This window comes from Centroberyx affinis, unplaced genomic scaffold (genome assembly GCF_046629955.1).
Source record: "Centroberyx affinis isolate AG114_WGS23_722 - 3 ecotype Tasmania unplaced genomic scaffold, CSIRO-AGI_Caff_v1 ptg004888l_1, whole genome shotgun sequence".
Taxonomy (NCBI): domain Eukaryota; kingdom Metazoa; phylum Chordata; class Actinopteri; order Beryciformes; family Berycidae; genus Centroberyx; species Centroberyx affinis.
In genome coordinates, this window is record NW_027282394.1 from 27,621 (window position 1) to 42,541 (window position 14,921).

Here is a 14,921-nt window from a genome sequence, read left to right on the forward strand (position 1 = left end):
CAATGTTAGTAATAATCAATGTCCTGTATTTGAAATGCTGGGGAAATATTTTCTCCAGTTAGACTTTTCCATGTAACCTGAGAATTCATAAATCATCCGTAACACTTCAATGATCTGCGTTTATTTAAAGAGCTGTCAGTCTAGTCCACAGAGCTTGGTAAGTCCTGGAGGGTCATTCAAAGAACAGAGAAGCTGCTCAAACCAATAACCCCTCGAAAAAGCCTCCCCCCCTTTATCCCAGTACCTCTTCCAACACTCATCCTTTCACCTCCCAGTAGGGACGGGACGATAATCTATCGTCCCGTCCCTACATCCCAGCAGAGAACAGCAAACAGTGATACACACACACACAAAATACCTACAGGTACGCAGGGGCGGACTTAGTGATTTGGGGGCCCTAGGCAAAGGCAAGCATGGGGCCCCCTGAATCCCACCCCTCTCCCTTTTTATTCCATCCTTTCTACATATTACCATCAAGTTGGGGCTGAGAAAACTATGCAAGCAAGGGCACTTTATGTTGTTTTTCTGCAACATTTGTGTAGCTTGTTTTTTTTTTGTTTTGGGTGTTACTTCTGCTACTGACAAGAAAAATTTGCTTAAGTACCGAAATAGTAACAAAATAGCAGACAAGTAGCAAAGTCGCACTAGAAGTGGAATAACCCACTATAGCCTGACTGATTAGGGTGGGTGACCATGACTGAAGATTGAAATAATGTATTGTAACAAAAAGTACATTATATTAGTACAGTATTTTATATTGATTAAAAATAAGTTTACATTAGTTCTATTCTTGTCTTTTTTGGGGGCCCTCTGGCTGCCGGGGCCCAAGGCAAGTCGCCTACCTTTGCCTAATGGTAAGACCGCCCCTGCAGGTGCGCAAACACATACACACATGCACATAGATTCGACATGCATGGGCTTTTCAAGGCCGATACCAGTATTTTTGTATTGAAGGTGCCAATAATTGATATTCTGTATATTCGAATTGGAACATTTTCATGCCCACAAAACCTTAAAAAAAACAAAAATACAAGGATTGAGTGTTTCACCCAAAATGTTATTCTTGTCAGGATGGAAAAAGCATTTATACCATGAAGTGACACTAAAACTCTCCATTAAAACCCATATTAATGACATTCATTTAGGTGGTTAACAGCTGCTTTAAAGAAAATAAAATGTTATTGCAGGTTTTACAGACTGTTTTTATGTAGCTGTGGTCAGGGATGAACCTCATCATATCGGAGGTGGATGACCCTGACTAGCAGATATCCGATATTTAATAAAATATCGGCCCTGTATATCAGCAAAGCGATATATCGGTCTAACCCTAACATGCACAGACTCTCACATGCTGAACAGTTTAAGAGAGATATGTTAAAAAGCAACACGGACAACACTCCCTGATACGCCCACGCGTTCACTTACCTACCGATCTCTCTTGTTCTCCCCCTCCCTCCATCACACCCACACACACACACACACACACACACACACACACACACACACACACACACTACCCGCCTCCCAGTAAATAGCATCTGTGCCTGCTGTGTCTGATGGGATCGTAAAGAGGGGAGTCAGTAGCGGCGGAGGAAGAAAGGGAGAGTCTGAAGAGAAGCAGCAACCGAGGCAATTTACCCCACAGATTAGAGATAAGAGAGTTCAGTCAATAAGCACTGATCTCATTTGAAGATACACCAGACTGACTAGACTCACACACACACACACACACACACACACACACTAGTTGGTCTATCGCCGTCACTGTTGTGTCTGTCTCCGGACTCTCTTCTTCTCTCTCTCTCTCTCTCCTCGCCGTCCCCAATGAGGATCAGGCCATTGTTACAGTAAATATGGATTGGATAAACTCCCTCTCCCTCTTCCTCGCCACTCTTCTTCTCCTCCTTTTCTTTCCGCGGGAGGGAAAATGTCACCCTAATCTAACATGTCCGCCCGCTTCTTAAGCCGAGCCCTCTGTATTCGCTGCTCCAATTCTCCCGGGTTTTCGAAAATAGAGTTCCACCTCCTCCCCCCCCCCCCCCTCCTCAGTGTTTTATCAGGCCACTGCACATGACATACCCCGCGAAATTATATTTTCATGTTTGCCACTATACGCTAAAGTTCAGATTGGCCGCATTTTGAGGGTCCTTGAACACAACATCTGTGATGACGTGAATAATTCAGACGACTTCGGCTGAAGTTTAATTCTTGTTCAAGTCGATCTTCGCTCTTCGTTTCACGTTAGGAGCTGCTGCTTTTCCCGGACCCACTTTTGTACAGATATGCACTCTCACATGCTTTTACCCTGTACAGTTTATATCAGGCAAAAAAAAAAACATAAATTTAACATGTAATATGAATGTGAATTAGCCAAATGGGACAGAATGTACTTTCAGTGGTGATGGGATGCCAACTGCTTATCCGATACTTCAATGTAAATAATATTCTGGTATTTGTGTTTTCCTTTGTCCATCTCTCTCCCATGCACTTTACATTTTTACATTTTAATGTATTTTTCTTTTCTGAAGGGTGTGATTTTCAAACTTATTTGCCAGTACTTGTGTATCATAGAGAAAAAAAAAAAAGTGTTATAACATAGTATTTATTAGTCTATCGTATGGATTAGAGTGATATTATCATTAGGTTCTTATACCATAGAAAAAGAAAATATATCAAAAGAGAAAAAACAATGTTCTTCCTTTTGTAAAGTTATATATAAGTGGTTAGGGGTTAGACAATGGCAACATTTTATATGACAAAAAAAGGCTTTAACTTTAACTTTTTGTTGGTATTCTGAAGGCTTGAGGTCTAATATGATGTCTTTCTATGTGTCTATGGTCAGATTACTGTGTGAGGTGTGTTTTTGTTAAACTTGTGTCTATAGCAATGTGTCCAAGATAACCTCTACATCTCAAACAGCTCTCGGGCAAAACAATTTACTTTTTTTATCTGCCGCCGTTCTGTTCTGTTTAGTTTGTCTATTTGAGTCGGTTTTTCCATTGGGGGAAAGTGGCGAGCACAAGTTTAAACGACTGTTGGTCTGTTCCTCGCTTTACGACGCCACTAAAACACAAAAGCCTGCGCCGAGGGACCAAGCAGACATTAAAAAAAAAAAAGTTTGTATTCTAAGTTAGCGAGGGAGGCGTTGAAGCGCAGTATGCTTCGCTTTTTCTCCAAAAATAAATAAGAAATCCTTCACATGCTTCCATATTTTACTAGTCTGTCCTTTGTTAGACGACATTAATCATAATGCACCGTCATTAGCTGATGATTCCATTTTGGACAGAGCAGAAGCCCGCTGTTCCTCCTGCTATTTAACAACATGGTCGTTTTGGGGGCTATCTGGAGGTTTTAGCAGCGAGTTTAAAGCGGCCCGGTGGCCAGACTGCAGACTGACAGAATCTTCAGTCCTCACCGATTGACGTGATAAAAGTCCCCGTCTCGCATGGCTGCGTGGGCGGCCATTAAATGATTGCCGGTTTAATTGGCTCTGTTAATGCAGTCATTTGTAAGATGGCACCGTGGGCCACCGTCCAGAAGCAAAATGGCCGAATCTGGGTTTCTCTCTCTCTACACCCTTTCCAGCAATTCTTGCTTTATAGATTCTACGTATACTCCACCATACAGAGGGTGGTAAATAATGGAAACACCACCTAAAAAGGACTTTAACTTTGAAGTAACTCACAATTACAAAGGTGAGTCGCGTTAAAGTGGAATACCAATTAGCAGTACTGTATGTGTCAGCTTTAGAAGAGCACTGACAATCTCCTGCTTTTATATGCGAGCTTTCAAAGCAACATGAGATCCGACAGAGATCCAACAGAGACCGAACGGGAGCTTCAGACACTTTAATGTGGCAAGGAGGGCAGGAAAATCACGACAGCATATACCAAACACAGACGAGCTGCATCAGCAAAGAGGAGCAGTGGTGGGAAGTGGAAGCTCACTGACAGATAGACAGACACTTAACAGGATAGTTGTTAAACACCACAAAACTACAGACTCTAAAATGATCAGAGAATTGAACCAACACCTTAGTGACTCAGTCTCAACAAAAACTGTATAGTTCAGAACTTGATGACAGCAATCTAAGAGGACTGAAGCTGTTCTCAAGGCAAAATGTGGCCCTACTGCTTATTAGCTACTTCATATTCGCATATTTTTTGGTGTTTCCGTTATTTTACCACCCCCTTGTATATAGATCTATATATTCCACTGGTAGGATCAGTGTCGGCTCCACTATTGTGATCTATTCCGCGTACCTCTGAGGTCAGCCTGTATTGTAAATCACTACTGCTGCGCCAGATACAAAAGCCACATAGAGGTACTTTCCTCAGCGGGATTGCGGGTGACAGAGACCCGGCCGACAGACTTATGAACAGAGCGGCTTTCCGGTATCAAAGGAGCCACACGGGAGCCAATTTAAAGGCCACAAATTTTTCATAAACCCATAGTAGGACTCATCACGCCGAAGCAGAGTTGAGGTGCAGATGTGAGAAGAATATCAGAGGCATCCTCCAAGGGTGTCCGTTCACTCCAACCGCTTTTCTTTTTCGTTTTTAGTTCTTTTTCGCCTACGCAACGCCTAATTCACAGTTGTTTAAATTTGTGCTCTCCTTTGGTTCCTTCAGTTACACGTTTACATGTCAAGGGATTTGTAAAAGCAAATGTTTTATATGGAAAAAAAAAAAAAAGAACCAAGCAAAGACATTTGTTAGTCAAACGCTGTCTAGTATCAATTCTGAACCCATGTGCTGCAAACTGTTTTTTTGTATATGCACTAGTTATAGATCGAATTATTTGTGGTTTACTCTGTGTATTTGCTATATTTCAGAACATATTCTGTGTTTAGGTGTTCTGTGTTTTTAATTTTTTGTTTCTATATACTCAGAAACTTGCCAGTGTCGGGCTACATCTTATCAATATTTATCGGACTGCGTTTTCGCCTCCGGGCAAACGAGAATCTCCACATTCATGTTGGCCCCGTATCAGAAGGGAGCCGCTGATTTTTTTTTTTTTTTGTGTGTTTTTTTTTTTCATTGTCTCTATCAAGCAAAAGTATATATATCATATTTAACTGTTTATCCTCAAAGCTCAATATACTTTGTCTTTAAAAGAGACGCCCGCCGGCTTCACGCTTGTCTGTTTCTTTTCAAGGATGCTCGTGCCGTTCCGCAGAGCGAGGTAACGCGAGGTGATCGGGCTTTTTTTGAAACATGACTGATGAGCCCGCCTCATCCCTCACCTCTAAAGCTCTTTTTCTCTCTCTCTCTCTCTTCCTTTCTTTCTTTCTTTCTTTCTTTCTTTGAGGAGTCGTCAGAGTAGAGGAGGTAGCGCTTATGGCTCCGAGTCTCTCTCACACGCATATGCTAACTCACTCACCCAGGCAGGTGTAGAGAAACGATGGGAGGCCCTGGGGGGATGTGGGGGAGGGAAGGAGGGAGGGAGAGAGGGAGGGAGGTGGTGGATGGGATGGGTGGGGTGTGTTGAGGGAGGAGTGGGGGGGGGGGGTCTGCAGCGCAGGCTTCTCAACCCATTAACTTCTCCAGGAGTTATTTGCCCGAAGTGATTAATATGTTTGTCACCTCCGCTCTGCTCTCGGCTCGGCTCTCCTCTCCCCTCCTCTGTTCTCCTGAGCGCGTACCTTCGCCTCGGCAGCCTCTCGGCGACCGGGGGGGGGGGGGGTGAGAGGGGGGTGAGGGTGGGGTGGGCGTGCGGGTGGGGGTTAGCGGGGTTTTACACTTTACATCGCCGTTGTTCTCCTCCACCCCTGCTGCTTCCTACTTCCTTCCTTCCTCCCTCCCTCCCTTCCTTCCTTCCTCCCCCCCCCCCCCCCCCCCCATCCGAGGCTCCGTCTCAGCATCCGTTTTGCGGAGAGCGGAAGGTACGAAAACCGAGCGCTCCCCGTTAACGCTGAGACGAGAGGGCGCCGTTATTGGGTGTGATTGGTGGCTCGGCGGTGCAGCTGCGCGAGTCCTCTCTCTCTCTCTCTCTTTCTCTCTCTCTCTCTCTCTCCGGAGGGGGGGGGGCGGAACCGAGCGACTACAAAGTGCTGCTGAAATTAAAGTCGGCCTCTTCTGTTCTCGCCTCTGAAGATCCACACGCACTCCCCCCCACCCCACCCCACCCCCACCTTTCGCCCCGGCAACTCATCTCCCAGAATTAAAGAGGTTCTGTCAAGACGAGAGCCTCCCAGGACACCGCCGGCCTCGCTCTCTCTCTCTCTCTCTCTCTCTCTCTCTACCTCTCTCTCTCCACCTCTTCCCTTCTTCCCCGCCTCCTTTTCTTCTCCCAGCGTTGTCGGAGTGTCTGCCAGTCTCGTACTTTTGCTGCTTGATCCCTCGCAGTGTGGAAAGCAGGATTCTCTTATTGTGCAAAAAAAAAAAAAAAAAAAAAAACTTCATCCTGCTCACCCTCTAAGATGATCAACATTAACTCTAATTAGAGTTTGACCAATATGGGTTTTTGAAGGTCGATACTGACATCATTGGATTGAAGCTGCAGATAGAAGATATTTTGTGCTATTCACTATCATTAATTTGATCATTTTTGTGCAAAAAAATTCCCAAAAGTATTCATTGTATTCTTGTCAGGGTGGACAATTCTCTGAAACAGCATTTAGTCCAATGGACACTAGAAGTCTCCATTGAAACTTATATAATAATATTAAACTGTATTCATGTGTTCTTTGTGTGGAGTCCAATCAAAATGTTCAGGTTAAGGTCTTCCGAGAGACAACCAGTGTATAAATCCTACAATAAATATGTAATCAATCAAACTGCATCATATCCATCATATCAGAGGTGGATGACACTGACTGGACCAGATCTGATTATTAATAAAAGGACAATATCGGCCTCATGTATAAACCGATATATCGGTCTAACCCTGCTGCTAATTATTGATAGTAGTAAAACATGACTTGGTTATGCTCCCAGCTGTACATACCGCTGTTATCGTAATCATATTCTATCTACACAATGTGATCTTGTGATTTTGTTTCACCAGAAAAGACGATTACTCCAGCATAAACACATCTTTATTGCTCCGCGATTGAGTAATGATTACATATTTGGTGCAGCTATTGTGATTTCTTTTTATTAGAAAATGTATCTGTTTTTAGATATTGTTACTTTTTGTTTTAGTGTGAAAAGCAAAGTCATCAGATGCTCTTTTTCTATTTCATTACACTGTATAAAAGCAAAGTTAACTTTTTTTTTCCCATTATCGATGCATTTCGTATTTGCACTGACCTGCTTGTTCTCTCTTTTTTTAGTAAATAAAACAAAGACTAGAGGGATGAGTACAGATGGACATCAACTAAAAAAAAGACGAGAACAACTGCGGACACGGGAAGGACACTCAAAAAAAAGATCAACTAAAACACAAAAAGAGCGGATGTCTAAAAGGAACCCTTGGATCAAGATTTAAAGGGATCTTAAAGGGAAGGACGGAGGATGTTTGTTGGCCTGCACTATAGCCAAGGCCGGAACCATGGAGCCTGTAGACAAGGGGGGCGGGGCCTGTTCGCTTTTCCCCCCGAAAAACAAGCCTTGCTGGGGTGGAAGAGACCAATTAGAGAGGTCACCATAAAACATTTTATTTTTGTAAACTTTTTTAAGTTTATGATTTCCAAAAAGAGCAAAGACTAATGTATGTATATACGTATTATATATTATATGTGTGTAATATAAGTATGTTTTAAAAGAAAAACAACAAAAAGAAAAACGTGGGGGGGGCGGGGGGGGGGGGAATAAGAGATGTTATAATGTGTCTTTGAGTTTGGAGGGGGGGTGGGGGGGGAGTGGGGGTGAGGGATGGAGGACCCTCCTTCTCCCCTTTTTCCCTCCCCCCCCTACTGCATCCCACTCTTCTCACCCTTGGGTGGGTGGGGCGGGGAGGGGGCGGGGCCAAGGGGAAGGTCGGGGGGGGGGGGGTGTGGGGTAGCCGGTCCATAGCAGACATGCTGCTACCTGATCATGACGGGAAATGCGGTCATGGCGACGAGAAGACAAGGATTTACCCGTGAATGCAGATTTCGTATCGTAAAAAAAAGGCTTTTTTTTTTTTTCGAGGCCGCGTCTTCCACCGATGGACTACAGTCGTGTAGCGGGAAAAGGTTGTTTTCTGGCTAGTTTGTCACATTTTGTAGAGTCCCCCCAAAAAAAAAAGTCATAAATCGCCCCCATATTGTGCAAATTGAGAAAGGATATATAAAGGAGGGAAAGCGGTGGGAATATAACAAAAAGGGTTAGGCTGTAATTGGACAAGCTGGGTAAAAGAGGTGAAAGGTCAGTCGTAGTGTCATGTCTGCCCGAGGCCCGGCGGCCCCCGGCGTCACTACCAAACATGTCGTTGTGGTGTCGTGGTTGAGGTGAGCTGTGCTGTGTTAGTCCACTGCTTTTTTTTTTTTTTTTTTTTTTTTGTACATCGTGTCGGGAGGGGGGTAGGGGTTGTGGGGGGGGAGGGGAGACGGAGGGTACAAATTAGAAACGTAGGAGCTGTCCGCTTCGAGAGAAAAAAAAAAAAACCCTCTCCCGTCACGGCAAAACTCTCCCATCCGTCTTTCAAAAAAAAAAAAAAAAAAAAAACAAACGCCCCCCCCACCCCCCACCTCCCACCCCCCCACTCGGCTCCCACCACCGAGGAAGGGACGGCGGGACGGGGAGGGGGGAGGGGGGAGGAGGGGAAGGGGGGGGGGGGGGGGAAGGAAGAAAAAAACCCTTGACAGTTTACGAAGTCGGAGAAAAAAAAGGGTTGCGAGCAAACAAAAGTTTTATTAAGAGTTCTCTTTAAACCTTTCTATTTATATGGATCTCTACTTTAGTGACATCCTTCTATATTTAAACGTTGTACTAATAACATGCTGTCAGGCATGGTCGGAGAGTCAATTGTAGCCATTTACTAATGTTGTATTTATTGTATTACCAGTAAGAAGAAAAAAAAACATTTATATATGAATATAGATATATCTATTTGTGATCTGCAACTCTTGGACATAAGTTTGCCTTTGATTTCCAACTTTCATGCAGGATTCAATGCACTGTCGACGTATGATGAGGTTTCTACTTGTGTGATGTTTTATTCCGTTTACGTTTCATTTGTTTTTGATTTCCCTTCGGTTCAGCTATTGAATGTAACTTCAAAAACTCTTGGACTTTTTAAGTAGGTGTTGTTGTTTTATATATACTTAAAAAAAACCACAGTACTCTGTAAATGATATACACGTGTAAATGATATAGCAAAATGTTTCTGATAATATGCTGGACTTTCTTCTTCTTCTTCTTCTGACCCAGACGGACTGTCACGCCGTGGCCATAAAGAGAAAAAAAAAAAAAAAAAAGCGCAGAAAGAAAGAAAGGAAGAAAAAAAAGAAATAAAGATGAGGAAAGCATTTAAAAGGAACACCAGTGCCCTGCAGCCAGTGGGAAGCCAGTGGGAGAAAAGAGAAATGTGTAATCATTATAGGATCAGTCAGAATTTTTCTCACCCAGGCTTTTCAAATTTGATAAGAACAAGAAGACGGGGAGCAGCCTGTCCTGTGTGAGAGAGAAAGACAGAGAGGGGGGGGGGGAGAGATAAAAAGAAATTTTTGAAATATTGATTTTTTTTTTCCTGTCTTATTCTCCTTGTCTCCTCTCTCTTGGTCTCTCTCTCTCTCTCTCTCGCTCGCTCGCTTTCTCCCTTGAAGCTTAGCGTTATTGAGGCCGCTAGGGGCGAGCGCTATGTGGGGGGTGAGGAAGAGGAGGAGGAGGAGGAAGAGGGGAAGGGGATGCAGTCTTTTCTGAGGTACTGGGAGTGGACAAAATAATGGAAACACTTAAAAAATATATGAATATGAAGTCTGTAATAAGGAGTAGGGCCGCTCTTTGCCTTCAGAACAGATTCAGTGCTTCTTGGATTGCTGTCATCAAGTCCTGAACTGTACAGTTTTTGTTGAGACTGAGTCACAGAGGTGTTGGTTCAATTCTCTGCTCATTTTTCAGTCTGTAGTTGTCTTTCTATTCCTGTCAGTGAGCTTCCTTTTGCCACCACTGTTCCTCTTTGTGTCTGGTAAATGCTGTCATAATTTAGTGTTCCCCGTGACACATTACATAATTTTGCAGTTTTTATGTCTACTTGGCATCTTTGGATCTCTGTTAGTTGCCTCCTGTTGCTTTGAAAACTCTCATATAGAAGCAGTGATTGTCAGACCCATTTCTTAGGGCAAACTGCTGTGTAGTTGAGATGTTCCTTCAAAGTTAAAGTCCTTTTTTATGTGGTGTTTCCATTGTTCTGTCCACCTCCTGTTAGAACACAGGGCTTTGGCGGTAAAACTAGAGCGACCCGGAGGTGCCCTACATTCGAGATGCCTCGTTCGTCCGAGGCGGAGGGCAAGGAAACAAACAAGGTTCAAGGGGGGGGGAAAAAAACGCTAGATCCTTTCCTTCTTCCTCGCCTGTCTTACGCTCCCAAAGCAAGATAACGCTTCCCAAATTAACAAGGACTTGGTGCTCTGGTGTTTTTCGGTCCAACAGACGTTCCTTACCTACGGAAAGTTCCAGAGATACCTCCCACGTTGCTGCATTCATTTCTTTTTTCAGTCATACCAAGTGCATGTGGCGCGGTGGACAGGGCTGTGTGTATGTTTATATCGTATCCGACGGTAGTTCCAAAGGGATATGTCTTTGCCCTCGAAGCTACTACCAAGACTGAGACTAAATGGGATTTTTCAAAGTGTGTGTGTGCGTCCAGTGATAGACAAAAACGTGTGGATCGTATTTTTAACAAAAAAAAAAAAAAAGCGCCTGTCCACCACCTCCCACCAATCAACTACTCAGACGGTTAACTGGGATATACAACGCCTGCACTGGGAGGGAGCGACGGAGACCGACAAGCGAAAGACGCAAAGACGGAAAAAGCGAAAGACTGGGACCTTCTGAAAAACAAAAACAAACTAACAAAAAACAACTAACGATGTCAATCTTAACGGAGATCTGGGGGGGAACCCGAGATCTCCGCCGTGTTCTTCTGATTCTGAAGTTTTTCTGTTCTTTCCGTTGTTGGTTCGAGACTTCTGTCCTGTTTACATGTACTGTAAATGCTGTCCATCCATCACTGGTTGGAGAGATTTAAAAAAAAAAAAAGGTGTGAAGCAGCTTTCATTCTAGCTCTGGTATCTTTATGGCTGATTACTGTAAAACTGAGTAAACCCTGCACCCCGTTCTCTTTTAGCTAGCGTATACTCCTGTACCTTAACCTCCTCTACCTTCCTTAAAACCCTTCCCTTTAGATGAAAGTACCCATACCCGAGCAAATCCCCAACCCTTTTCACATGCAAGCTATACAGTCCGCATTATAGCTGTACTAAAAATCCTCGAGCTTCCTACCGAAACCTATCTGGGTTTTCTGCAAAACTTCCCCCATTCATTTGTATTTTGTATACCTCAGATGCAGCTATTATTCTCTGAAACCTCCTGGCAACCAGACCTCATTCAGTTCCCCTTAGTGTAGCCCAGCTAGAGCCCAACTACAACCCATAAGCCAAAACCACACCTACCTCCCCTAGTAACCCACTGACCTCCACCATCAAGGCCACGGTATACTCGCTACAGAAATGAATTTCGGCGCGCTCGTACAAACAAAAGGACACATTTGCGAAAAAAAAAAAACAACCTGAAAGCTTAGACAAGCTAGCTAGCATTGGCTTCGGCAAGCTAGCTGGCTGAACTCGTCTCGATCCTCGCACACCAGCCGCCACTGCGTGATCGTCTGCAGTCGGTCTAAAATATCGCGCGATTGGCTGCGGCGCCTTGTGGGAAAGCATCTCCATTTCCTTTGCCTTCGATAACATCTCCGTGCAAATATTTCGCAGTGCAACTGATCGGTCATGAATCGTTCGTTAATGAAATTTTGTGACATGAGCATGATGTCTAAAAGTTAAAATAACACGCTCCGTGAACGGAATCTGATTTTTTTTTGTTTTCCCGCCACAGAAGGAAATAGCGCGGAAACATTTACCTTCAACTCCAACGACAATTACATTTCTAACTCATGACTCAAGTTTTGTACTCCATTTTTAGCTAGTTTTTCTTATTTAACCATTGCCAAACCTTAACGCTAACCTTAACCACGGTGGTTTTGCTAGCATAAACGTACCGTTAGCTAACCTTTTTATGTGACTAACAGGTGAAACTGGTGTGTCCAATTTGTGCTATTATCACATAATCCAATTTGTGCTATCCTTTCGAGGTGGAGGAACATAAGCTTCACATTGTTCGTGTCTACAACATGTAATCTGCATTTTTTTATGGCCATTTCACAAAATTCTGTCAGACTTTGTGCTGTTTGGAAGCTTGCTAAGCTTCTTACCTTTATGATAAATCAAATGGCTTCTATTAATAATCCTCATATTTCCTCAGCCACATTTGTAGCTCTTTCAACGCAGCTGCTGTTGAAGTTGTTGTTCTGAGTTTTCGTCACCGCAACTTCCAGTTTCCCTAGGTTACGCTTACGTCTTCAATCTTCATGCGACAACAATGCGAAGCTGCAGCGAGTAGGACACAAATTTGTTTTCGCGGCAACGGGTTCGGCTGTGTTTCTTTTGGGCCGAGTTCGACTCTGTTGTGAGTATACCGGCGCCTTAACACCCCACTTCACACCCCGACTCCCAACAACCACCCTATGCAGATCCCCAAAGCACAAAAGGTTTGAATGGTGAATAGTGAGTAAGGCGGAAAGAGAAAGAGAAATTTCCTTCCATTCTGTTTGTATTCGTCTGTCCGTTTTTGGTCCGTTTTATCTGTTTACGGCTTTGATGTGCTTTTGTATACCTGATGTACAGACTCCTCCCTTTCTCTCTGTCAATAGCAGAACCTTGTATTACTGTATATTAGAACAACAAAGAGACTCTTCATGTGTGGCTTCACTTAACCTGTGCAAACAAAAACCGTTTCCGTTTTGTTTTCCTTTTTCTCCTTTTCTTTGCAAATCGTTCCAAGGGAAATATATAGATAAAAAGGTGAATAGATAGATAAATAGATAAAGAATTATATTGAACATTTAAAAAGACTACATTTCAGCTGTTCAGCACCTGTACTGTACTGGGTTTGGTTGTTTTTGTATTTCCGTTTCCTGGTTTTTATTTCTGTATGCTTCCAATGTGCTTCAAAGAAACAGTACTATTTATTATAATATTGTTAGATTATTATCACAATTATTATTACAGTTATTACTATCATGATTATTATTATTAATAAACATTTCTTTCCTCAATAACACCCCTGGTAATGTGGTCAAAGTTGTTTCATGTTTTTGTCTGGTTGTTTTCATGCACAGATATAGGGAGTAATGGATTACATGTAATGCGACTACAAAATATGTTTCATTAAAGTTATAGAAAAAAATATTACAGGAACAAATACGTTGAAAACATATGTGGTTACTGATTGGATTAGTCATAAATATGTTTGAAGAGGAAACCATTTTTATTGTGAGATTACAGAGGCAAACAAAATTTTACACAAGTTTGATTAATGATTAATCATAGTTGCTGTTCAAATAAAAAAAAAACACAAATTGGTGTGTTTATCTACATATTCTATGGAATTTGGTGGCAAAGTCCTACAAAACTAACAGAGTAAACACAATATGTTACAGATTAAAAATTTAATTAGTCAGTAGTAAAACATTTCCCAACTGCATGCACTGTGTGTGTGTGTGTGTGTGTTCCTTACTCCCCTGCATGCTCTATGATATATAGATAAATAGCTCCTTCTAGTGGTGTCTGCACTCCAGCCATTCCCTTTGTTCAAAGTGGCTTTCACAGTTTCCCCTCACACGACATCCACACCAATCACATCCCATAATAACGCAGCCTCCCTTAGCTTTAAATAGGAAGCCGTAACACAATTAAAAGGTGGCTCTATAGCAGCCGTCGGGGCCATCTAGCTCTCGCTCCATCAACCTTCACCTGTCAGATAGATGTGACACGGTGAGAGTTGTGAGTTAATGTAGCCTGCATTAGTCTCAGTACCAGTGGAACATGTCATTATGTTAACACAGTGCAGGTTGGTAAATGGGTAGTGCTTTATTTAACACTAGAAGGGCCAAGCTGCATTCAACTGACAGTGAAAATATCTGCTTTGAAAATGTCCCTCCATGACTTTTCCTAGATCCACTTTCTGCATGAACCAGCATTGTTCGACTTTCTAAATCAGTGATTCTCAAGCTTTTTCATATCAAGGACCCCTAATTTAGTCCACATCAGAGCCACAGACCCCATTTGATGAGATCAAACCCAAATCTGAGAATATTTTTATTGTTACATATGATTTTTTGATCCAGAATCCCATGACTATCTGTATTGTAGGTAGAGAGATAACAGAGAAACTATGATCAAAACATTCTTCTACATTCTCTAATTCTTGTAAATGGAAAAATGCTGAAGTTTAACAATTCATTAGTTTGCTGGGGACCCCCTGGAACCCCCTCAAGGACCCCTGGTGGTCCCCGGACCCCACGTTGAGAACCACTGTTCTAAATCATGCAAGGAAATAGTGGTTATAGTTATGTTAAGCCTCTTTAATTGATGGCCTTATCTCAGATCCCCCAGAATCCTTTGACCTTTCTAGTGCTAACAGTGCAGTAACTGCCAGGTATTTACTGCCTTTTCAAAGAAACTATAGCAGGTAAAAGCCAACTGTTACGGCACAAATTGTTATCAGACTATGGCAAAACAGATTCATGTCTGGTGGTTAGGTTTTCTAAGAATATGGTGATGTGTTTATTTGTGGTAGATAAGAACGTATATACGTATATACTACTAGTCAAAGGTTTGGATACACCTGTTTTTCCATTATCAGCCATTTTGATCTAAAGGCTTCTGCTTAAATGCTTGAAATATGTTTCTTAGACAAATATAAATAGTGAAGTTGATGCCT